The sequence below is a fragment of the Pseudophryne corroboree genome, unplaced genomic scaffold (genome assembly GCF_028390025.1).
Source record: "Pseudophryne corroboree isolate aPseCor3 unplaced genomic scaffold, aPseCor3.hap2 scaffold_500, whole genome shotgun sequence".
Classification (NCBI taxonomy): domain Eukaryota; kingdom Metazoa; phylum Chordata; class Amphibia; order Anura; family Myobatrachidae; genus Pseudophryne; species Pseudophryne corroboree.
The window spans coordinates 280,287-291,607 of record NW_026970106.1 but is presented as its reverse complement, the minus strand read 5'-3'; the positions used below and the strand labels follow the sequence as shown (position 1 = coordinate 291,607).

Genomic DNA, 11,321 nt, shown 5'->3' with positions numbered 1-11,321 from the left:
GGCAGATTGAAACTATCTTCTGCTATATGCATTTTTTTTTGTTAATTAAAGTAATCCAAAACTGGGATTGATATTTTGGCTCTTTTATTTTTACTTAAAGTACAACAACTTTTACCATTTTAATTTGTTTTAATAGTATATTGACAGTATTGTTTTCTTTCAAAAATCCACTTCATTTTCTTTACCCTATTATTAAAATGGTAATTGACAAAAACAAACTACATTGTCACCAGAAGAGCAATACAAAATGTACAAGTGATATATTAAAATCATCTTTCCAGCTTGAATTTCAATGATGCATTGGGGCAACGATTTTGTGAGAAACATCTTCACCCTTAAATAAAGATTTTCTTAATTCCTTACCTGTGTGCTAATTAGATATCACCTTGTTTTCATATTAAACAGACTTCCACATGAGAAAGCAGCAAGGATGCAGTGGCGTTAATGTTTCCTGGTGTCAACTTGTATTATTTCAGTAGACATTGAAATGAGGATGCATCTTGCTGCCTTTCCAATGAAGCAAGTTTAATTTAGTAATAGGTGAAAAACCATCCTTACAAAGGTGTTAATCAGAGACTTGGCTTTGTGGACACTTTTCAGAGAACAAATTTGTTAGCATAAAAATAAAGCCAGAAAATGAAGAGCTGTTTAATCACTCAATTGGATTTTTCTGCCAGCATATTTTTTTTCTCTGCAACCCACTGCTAAATTGTGCTTCCTAGCTGTTTTTATAAAATCACTGAATCAAATCTAACTCTGATTACATCAGAGAAGGCCAGGTACCCTACACCGTAACAGGGGGTTTGAAATTTTGACTTGTCTACTTAAAGATCACCAAAATCTGATAACAAGGGAAATTAGGTCCCTGGGTGGGATTGAACCACCAACCTTATGGTTAATAGCCGTACATACTAACTGATTGCGCCACAGAGACATTTTGCAAAAGTCCATACTGACAAAGGCTAATAAGCATTCATCTAAAACGTTTCCTAGAAAAACTTTAAAAAGTCAATAATCTGGAGAGTTTTTGTAAGATGTTTCTTCCATCAACCAACGAAGAAACACATTGGTACTTTCCCATGATGAGTGAGTGCTTCAGGATCTCTTGCACTTACATGTGCAGCAGAGTACTGCAATGGAAGCATGATGGGCCCATAACCCAGAGGTAGGCAGATTGAAACTATCCTCTGCTATATGCATTTTTTTTTGTTAATTAAAGTAATCCAAAACTGGGATTGATATTTTGTCTCTTTTATTTTTACTTAAAGTACAATAACTTTTACCATTTTAATTTGTTTTAATAGTATATTGACAGTATTGTTTTCTTTCAAAAATCCACTTCATTTTCTTTACCCTATTATTAAAATGGTAATTGACAAAAACAAACTACATTGTCACCAGAAGAGCAATACAAAATGTACAAGTGATATATTAAAATCATCTTTCCAGCTTGAATTTCAATGATGCATTGGGTCAACAAATTTGTGAGAAACATCTTCACCCTTAAATAAAGATTTTCTTAATTCCTTACCTGTGTGCTAATTAGATATCACCTTGTTTTCACATTAAACAGACTTCCACATGAGAAAGCAGCAAGGAAGCAGTGGCGTTAATGTTTCCTGGTGTCAACTTGTATTATTTCAGTAGACATTGAAATGAGGATGCATCTTGCTGCCTTTCCAATGAAGCAAGTTTAATTTAGTAATAGGTGAAAAACCATCCTTACAAAGGTGTTAATCAGAGACTTGGCTTTGTGGACACTTTTCAGAGAACAAATTTGTTAGCATAAAAATAAAGCCAGAAAATGAAGAGCTGTTTAATCACTCGATTGGATTTTTCTGCCAGCATATTTTTTTTCTCTGCAACCCACTGCTAAATTGTGCTTCCTAGCTGTTTTTTTTATAAAATCACTGAATCAAATCTAACTCTGATTACATCAGAGAAGGCCATGTACCCTACACCATAAGAGGGGGTTTGAAATTTTGACTTGTCTACTTAAATATCACCAAAATCTGATCACAAGTTTAATTAGGTCCCTGGGTGGGATTGAACCACCAACCTTTCGGTTAATAGCCGAACACACTAACCGATTGCGCCACAGAGACACTTTGCAAAAAGTGCCTACTGACAAAGGCTAATAAGCATACATCTAGAACGTTTCCTAGAAAAACATTAAAAAATCAATAATCTGGAGAGTTTTTGTAAGATGTTTCTTCCATCAACTAACGAATAAACACATTGGTACTTTCCCATGATGAGTGAGTGCTTCAGGATCTCTTGCACTTACATGTGCAGCAGAGTACTGCAATGGAAGCATGCTGGACCCATAACCCAGAGGTAGGCAGATTGAAACTATCCTTTGCTATATGCATTTTTTTTGTTAATTTAAGTAATCAAAACTGGGATTGATATTTTTGCTCTTTTATTTTTACTTAAAGTACAATAACTTTTACCATTTTAATTTGTTTTAATAGTATATTGACAGTATAGTTTTCTTTCAAAAATCCACTTAATTTTCTTTACCCTGTTATTAAAATGGTAATTGACAAAAAAAACTACATTGTCACCAGAAGAGCAATACAAAATGTACAAGTGATATATTAAAATCATCTTTCCAGCTTGAATTTCAATGATGCATTGGGGCAACGATTTTGTGAGAAACATCTTCACCCTTAAATAAAGATTTTCGTAATTCCTTACCTGTGTGCTAATTAGATATCACCTTGTTTTCACATTAAACAGACTTCCACATGAGAAAGCAGCAAGGATGCAGTGGCGTTAATGTTTCCTGGTGTCAACCTGTATTATTTCAGTAGACATTGAAATGAGGATGCATCTTGCTGCCTTTCCAATGAAGCAAGTTTAATTTAGTAATAGGTGAAAAACCATCCCTACAAAGGTGTTAATCAGAGACTTGGCTTTGTGGACACTTTTCAGAGAACAAATTTGTTAGCATAAAAATAAAGCAAGAAAATTAAGAGCTGTTTAATCACTCAATTGGATTTTTATGCCAGCATATTTTTTTTCTCTGCAAACCACTGCTAAATTGTGCTTCCTAGCTGTTTTTATAAAATCACTGAATCAAATCTAACTCTGATTACATCAGAGAAGGCCAGGTACCCTACACAATAAGAGGGGGTTTGAAATTTTGACTTGTCTACTTAAATATCACCAAAATCTGATAACAAGGTCAATTACGTCCCTGGGTGGGATTGAACCACCAACCTTTTGGTTAATAGCCGTACACACTAACTGATTGCGCCACAGAGACACTTTGCAAAAGTACATACTGACAAAGGCTAATAAGCATTCATCTAAAACGTTTCCTAGAAAAACTTAATAAAGTCAATAATCTGGAGAGTTTTTGTAAGATGTTTCTTCTATCAACCAACGAAGAAACACATTGGTACTTTCCCATGATGAGTGAGTGCTTCAGGATCTCTTGCACTTACATGTGCAGCAGAGTACAGCAATGGAAGCATGCTGGGCCCATAACCCAGAGGTAGGCAGATTGAAACTATCCTCTGCTATATGCATTTTTTTGTTTGTTAATTAAAGTATTCCAAAACTGGGATTGATATTTTGGCTCTTTTATTTTTACTTAAAGTACAATAACTTTTACCATTTTAATTTGTTTTAATAGTATATTGACAGTATTGTTTTCTTTCAAAAATCCACTTCATTTTCTTTACCCTATTATTAAAATGGTAATTGACAAAAACAAACTACATTGTCACCAGAAGAGCAATACAAACTGTACAAGTGATATATTAAAATCATCTTTCCAGCTTGAATTTCAATGATGCATTGGGGCAATGATTTTGTGAGAAACATCTTCACCCTTAAATAAAGATTTTCTTAATTCCTTACCTGTGTGCTAATTAGATATCACCTTGTTTTCACATTAAACAGACTTCCACATGAGAAAGCAGCAAGGATGCAGTGGCGTTAATGTTTCCTGGTGTCAACCTGTATTATTTCAGTAGACATTGAAATGAGGATGCATCTTGCTGCCTTTCCAATGAAGCAAGTTTAATTTAGTAATAGGTGAAAAACCATCCTTACAAAGGTGTTAATCAGAGACTTGGCTTTGTGGACACTTTTCAGAGAACAAATTTGTTAGCATAAAAATAAAGCCAGAAAATAAAGAGCTGTTTAATCACTCAATTGGATTTTTCTGCCAGCATATTTTTTTTCTCTGCAACCCACTGCTAAATTGTGCTTCCTAGCTTTTTTTATAAAATCACTGAATCAAATCTAACTCTGATAACATCAGAGAAGGCCAGGTACCCTACACAATAACAGGGGGTATGAAATTTGACTTGTCTACTTAAAGTTCACCAAAATCTGATAACAAGGTCAATTAGGTCCCTGGGTGGGATTGAACCACCAACCTTATGGTTAATAGCCGTACATACTAACTGATTGCGCCACAGAGACACTTTGCAAAAGTCCATACTGACAAAGGCTAATAAGCATTCATCTAAAACGTTTCCTAGAAAAACTTTAAAAAGTCAATAATCTGGAGAGTTTTTGTAAGATGTTTCTTCCATCAACCAACGAAGAAACACATTGGTACTTTCCCATGATGAGTGAGTGCTTCAGGATCTCTTGCACTTACATGTGCAGCAGAGTACTGCAATGGAAGCATGCTGGGCCCATAACCCAGAGGTAGGCAGATTGAAACTATCCTCTGCTATATGCATTTTTTTTTGTTAATTAAAGTAATCCAAAACTGGGATTGATATTTTGTCTCTTTTATTTTTACTTAAAGTACAATAACTTTTACCATTTTAATTTGTTTTAATAGTATATTGACAGTATTGTTTTCTTTCAAAAATCCACTTCATTTTCTTTACCCTATTATTAAAATGGTAATTGACAAAAACAAACTACATTGTCACCAGAAGAGCAATACAAAATGTACAAGTGATATATTAAAATCATCTTTCCAGCTTGAATTTCAATGATGCATTGGGTCAACAATTTTGTGAGAAACATCTTCACCCTTAAATAAAGATTTTCTTAATTCCTTACCTGTGTGCTAATTAGATATCACCTTGTTTTCACATTAAACAGACTTCCACATGAGAAAGCAGCAAGGATGCAGTGGCGTTAATGTTTCCTGGTGTCAACCTGTATTATTTCAGTAGACATTGAAATGAGGATACATCTTGCTGCCTTTCCAATGAAGCAAGTTTAATTTAGTAATAGGTGAAAAACCATCCCTACAAAGGTGTTAATCAGAGACTTGGCTTTGTGGACACTTTTCAGAGAACAAATTTGTTAGCATAAAAATAAAGCCAGAAAATGAAGAGCTGTTTAATCACGCAATTTGATTTTTTTGCCAGCATATTTCTTTTTCTCTGCAACCCACTGCTAAATTGTGCTTCCTAGATGTTTTTATAAAATCACTTAATCAAATCTAACTCTGATTACATCAGAGAAGGCCAGGTACCCTACACCATAACAGGGGGTATGAAATTTGACTTGTCTACTTAAAGATCACCAAAATCTGATAACAAGGTCAAGTACGTCCCTGGGTGGGATTGAACCACCAACCTTTTGGTTAATAGCCGTACACACTAACTGATTGCGCCACAGAGACACTTTGCAAAAGTACATACTGACAAATGCTAATAAGCATTCATCTAAAACGTTTCCTAGAAAAACTTAAAAAAGTCAATAATCTGGAGAGTTTTTGTAAGATGTTTCTTCTATCAACCAACGAAGAAACACATTGGTACTTTCCCATGATGAGTGAGTGCTTCAGGATCTCTTGCACTTACATGTGCAGCAGAGTACAGCAATGGAAGCATGCTGGGCCCATAACCCAGAGGTAGGCAGATTGAAACTATCCTCTGCTATATGCATTTTTTTGTTTGTTAATTAAAGTAATCCAAAACTGGGATTGATATTTTGGCTCTTTTATTTTTACTTAAAGTACAATAACTTTTACCATTTTAATTTGTTTTAATAGTATATTGACAGTATTGTTTTCTTTCAAAAATCCACTTCATTTTCTTTACCCTATTATTAAAATGGTAATTGACAAAAACAAACTACATTGTCACCAGAAGAGCAATACAAAATGTACAAGTGATATATTAAAATCATCTTTCCAGCTTGAATTTCAATGATGCATTGGGGCAACGATTTTGTGAGAAACATCTTCACCGTTAAATAAAGATTTTCTTAATTCCTTACCTGTGTGCTAATTAGATATCACCTTGTTTTCACATTAAACAGACTTCCACATGAGAAAGCAGCAAGGATGCAGTGGCGTTAATGTTTCCTGGTGTCAACCTGTATTATTTCAGTAGACATTGAAATGAGGATGCATCTTGCTGCCTTTCCAATGAAGCAAGTTTAATTTAGTAATAGGTGAAAAACCATCCTTACAAAGGTGTTAATCAGAGACTTGGCTTTGTGGACACTTTTCAGAGAACAAATTTGTTAGCATAAAAATAAAGCCAGAAAATAAAGAGCTGTTTAATCACTCAATTGGATTTTTCTGCCAGCATATTTTTTTTCTCTGCAACCCACTGCTAAATTGTGCTTCCTAGCTGTTTTTATAAAATCACTGAATCAAATCTAACTCTGATTACATCAGAGAAGGCCAGGTACCCTACACCGTAACAGGGGGTTTGAAATTTTGACTTGTCTACTTAAAGATCACCAAAATCTGATAACAAGGGAAATTAGGTCCCTGGGAGGGATTGAACCACCAACCTTTCGGTTAATAGCCAAACACACTAACCGATTGCGCCACAGAGACACTTTGCAAAAAGTGCCTACTGACAAAGGCTAATAAGCATACATCTGGAACGTTTCCTAGAAAAACATTAAAAAATCAATAATCTGGAGAGTTTTTGTAAGATGTTTCTTCCATCAACTAACGAATAAACACATTGGTACTTTCCCATGATGAGTGAGTGCTTCAGGATCTCTTGCACTTACATGTGCAGCAGAGTACTGCAATGGAAGCATGCTGGACCCATAACCCAGAGGTAGGCAGATTGAAACTATCCTTTGCTATATGCATTTTTTTTGTTAATTTAAGTAATCAAAACTGGGATTGATATTTTTGCTCTTTTATTTTTACTTTAAGTACAATAACTTTTACCATTTTAATTTGTTTTAATAGTATATTGACAGTATAGTTTTCTTTCAAAAATCCACTTAATTTTCTTTACCCTGTTATTAAAATGGTAATTGACAAAAAAAACTACATTGTCACCCGAAGTGCAATACAAAATGTACAAGTGATATATTAAAATCATCTTTCCAGCTTGAATTTCAATGATGCATTGGGGCAACAATTTTGTGAGAAACATCTTCACCCTTAAATAAAGATTTTCGTAATTCCTTACCTGTGTGCTAATTAGATATCACCTTGTTTTCACATTAAACAGACTTCCACATGAGAAAGCAGCAAGGATGCAGTGGCGTTAATGTTTCCTGGTGTCAACCTGTATTATTTCAGTAGACATTGAAATGAGGATGCATCTTGCTGCCTTTCCAATGAAGCAAGTTTAATTTAGTAATAGGTGAAAAACCATCCCTACAAAGGTGTTAATCAGAGACTTGGCTTTGTGGACACTTTTCAGAGAACAAATTTGTTAGCATAAAAATAAAGCAAGAAAATTAAGAGCTGTTTAATCACTCAATTGGATTTTCTGCCAGCATATTTTTTTTCTCTGCAAACCACTGCTAAATTGTGCTTCCTAGCTGTTTTTATAAAATCACTGAATCAAATCTAACTCTGATTACATCAGAGAAGGCCAGGTACCCTACACAATAAGAGGGGGTTTGAAATTTTGACTTGTCTTCTTAAATATCACCAAAATCTGATAACAAGGTCAATTACGTCCCTGGGTGGGATTGAACCACCAACCTTTTGGTTAATAGCCGTACACACTAACTGATTGCGCCACAGAGACACTTTGCAAACAGTACATACTGACAAAGGCTAATAAGCATTCATCTAAAACGTTTCCTAGAAAAACTTAATAAAGTCAATAATCTGGAGAGTTTTTGTAAGATGTTTCTTCTATCAACCAACGAAGAAACACATTGGTACTTTCCCATGATGAGTGAGTGCTTCAGGATCTCTTGCACTTACATGTGCAGCAGAGTACAGCAATGGAAGCATGCTGGGCCCATAACCCAGAGGTAGGCAGATTGAAACTATCCTCTGCTATATGCATTTTTTTGTTTGTTAATTAAAGTATTCCAAAACTGGGATTGATATTTTGGCTCTTTTATTTTTACTTTAAGTACAATAACTTTTACCATTTTAATTTGTTTTAATAGTATATTGACAGTATTGTTTTCTTTCAAAAATCCACTTCATTTTCTTTACCCTATTATTAAAATGGTAATTGACAAAAACAAACTACATTGTCACCAGAAGAGCAATACAAAATGTACAAGTGATATATTAAAATCATCTTTCCAGCTTGAATTTCAATGATGCATTGGGGCAACGATTTTGTGAGAAACATCTTCACCCTTAAATAAAGATTTTCTTAATTCCTTACCTGTGTGCTAATTAGATATCACCTTGATTTCATATTAAACAGACTTCCACATGAGAAAGCAGCAAGGATGCAGTGGCGTTAATGTTTCCTGGTGTCAACTTGTATTATTTCAGTAGACATTGAAATGAGGATGCATCTTGCTGCCTTTCCAATGAAGCAAGTTTAATTTAGTAATAGGTGAAAAACCATCCTTACAAAGGTGTTAATCAGAGACTTGGCTTTGTGGACACTTTTCAGAGAACAAATTTGTTAGCATAAAAATAAAGCCAGAAAATGAAGAGCTGTTTAATCACTCAATTGGATTTTTCTGCCAGCATATTTTTTTTCTCTGCAACCCACTGCTAAATTGTGCTTCCTAGCTGTTTTTATAAAATCACTGAATCAAATCTAACTCTGATTACATCAGAGAAGGCCAGGTACCCTACACCGTAACAGGGGGTTTGAAATTTTGACTTGTCTACTTAAAGATCACCAAAATCTGATAACAAGGGAAATTAGGTCCCTGGGTGGGATTGAACCACCAACCTTTCGGTTAATAGCCAAACACACTAACCGATTGCGCCACAGAGACACTTTGCAAAAAGTGCCTACTGACAAAGGCTAATAAGCATACATCTGGAACGTTTCCTAGAAAAACATTAAAAAATCAATAATCTGGAGAGTTTTTGTAAGATGTTTCTTCCATCAACTAACGAATAAACACATTGGTACTTTCCCATGATGAGTGAGTGCTTCAGGATCTCTTGCACTTACATGTGCAGCAGAGTACTGCAATGGAAGCATGCTGGACCCATAACCCAGAGGTAGGCAGATTGAAACTATCCTTTGCTATATGCATTTTTTTTGTTAATTTAAGTAATCAAAACTGGGATTGATATTTTTGCTCTTTTATTTTTACTTTAAGTACAATAACTTTTACCATTTTAATTTGTTTTAATAGTATATTGACAGTATAGTTTTCTTTCAAAAATCCACTTAATTTTCTTTACCCTGTTATTAAAATGGTAATTGACAAAAAAAACTACATTGTCACCAGAAGAGCAATACAAAATGTACAAGTGATATATTAAAATCATCTTTCCAGCTTGAATTTCAATGATGCATTGGGGCAACAATTTTGTGAGAAACATCTTCACCCTTAAATAAAGATTTTCGTAATTCCTTACCTGTGTGCTAATTAGATATCACCTTGTTTTCACATTAAACAGACTTCCACATGAGAAAGCAGCAAGGATGCAGTGGCGTTAATGTTTCCTGGTGTCAACCTGTATTATTTCAGTAGACATTGAAATGAGGATGCATCTTGCTGCCTTTCCAATGAAGCAAGTTTAATTTAGTAATAGGTGAAAAACCATCCCTACAAAGGTGTTAATCAGAGACTTGGCTTTGTGGACACTTTTCAGAGAACAAATTTGTTAGCATAAAAATAAAGCAAGAAAATTAAGAGCTGTTTAATCACTCAATTGGATTTTCTGCCAGCATATTTTTTTTCTCTGCAAACCACTGCTAAATTGTGCTTCCTAGCTGTTTTTATAAAATCACTGAATCAAATCTAACTCTGATTACATCAGAGAAGGCCAGGTACCCTACACAATAAGAGGGGGTTTGAAATTTTGACTTGTCTTCTTAAATATCACCAAAATCTGATAACAAGGTCAATTACGTCCCTGGGTGGGATTGAACCACCAACCTTTTGGTTAATAGCCGTACACACTAACTGATTGCGCCACAGAGACACTTTGCAAACAGTACATACTGACAAAGGCTAATAAGCATTCATCTAAAACGTTTCCTAGAAAAACTTAATAAAGTCAATAATCTGGAGAGTTTTTGTAAGATGTTTCTTCTATCAACCAACGAAGAAACACATTGGTACTTTCCCATGATGAGTGAGTGCTTCAGGATCTCTTGCACTTACATGTGCAGCAGAGTACAGCAATGGAAGCATGCTGGGCCCATAACCCAGAGGTAGGCAGATTGAAACTATCCTCTGCTATATGCATTTTTTTGTTTGTTAATTAAAGTATTCCAAAACTGGGATTGATATTTTGGCTCTTTTATTTTTACTTTAAGTACAATAACTTTTACCATTTTAATTTGTTTTAATAGTATATTGACAGTATTGTTTTCTTTCAAAAATCCACTTCATTTTCTTTACCCTATTATTAAAATGGTAATTGACAAAAACAAACTACATTGTCACCAGAAGAGCAATACAAAATGTACAAGTGATATATTAAAATCATCTTTCCAGCTTGAATTTCAATGATGCATTGGGGCAACGATTTTGTGAGAAACATCTTCACCCTTAAATAAAGATTTTCTTAATTCCTTACCTGTGTGCTAATTAGATATCACCTTGATTTCATATTAAACAGACTTCCACATGAGAAAGCAGCAAGGATGCAGTGGCGTTAATGTTTCCTGGTGTCAACTTGTATTATTTCAGTAGACATTGAAATGAGGATGCATCTTGCTGCCTTTCCAATGAAGCAAGTTTAATTTAGTAATAGGTGAAAAACCATCCTTACAAAGGTGTTAATCAGAGACTTGGCTTTGTGGACACTTTTCAGAGAACAAATTTGTTAGCATAAAAATAAAGCCAGAAAATGAAGAGCTGTTTAATCACTCAATTGGATTTTTCTGCCAGCATATTTTTTTTCTCTGCAACCCACTGCTAAATTGTGCTTCCTAGCTGTTTTTATAAAATCACTGAATCAAATCTAACTCTGATTACATCAGAGAAGGCCAGGTACCCTACACCGTAACAGGGGGTTT

General features: G+C 34.6%; 1 non-coding gene across 1 annotated transcript; it reads right to left on the bottom strand.

Annotated features, from left to right (window-relative positions):
- Positions 1-2,031: 2,031 nt before the first annotated feature.
- Positions 2,032-2,105, bottom strand: TRNAN-AUU (transfer RNA asparagine (anticodon AUU)). The gene has a single exon. It is a non-coding gene; the product is annotated as a tRNA-Asn (tRNA).
- Between the last annotated feature and the right edge of the window lie 9,216 nt (positions 2,106-11,321).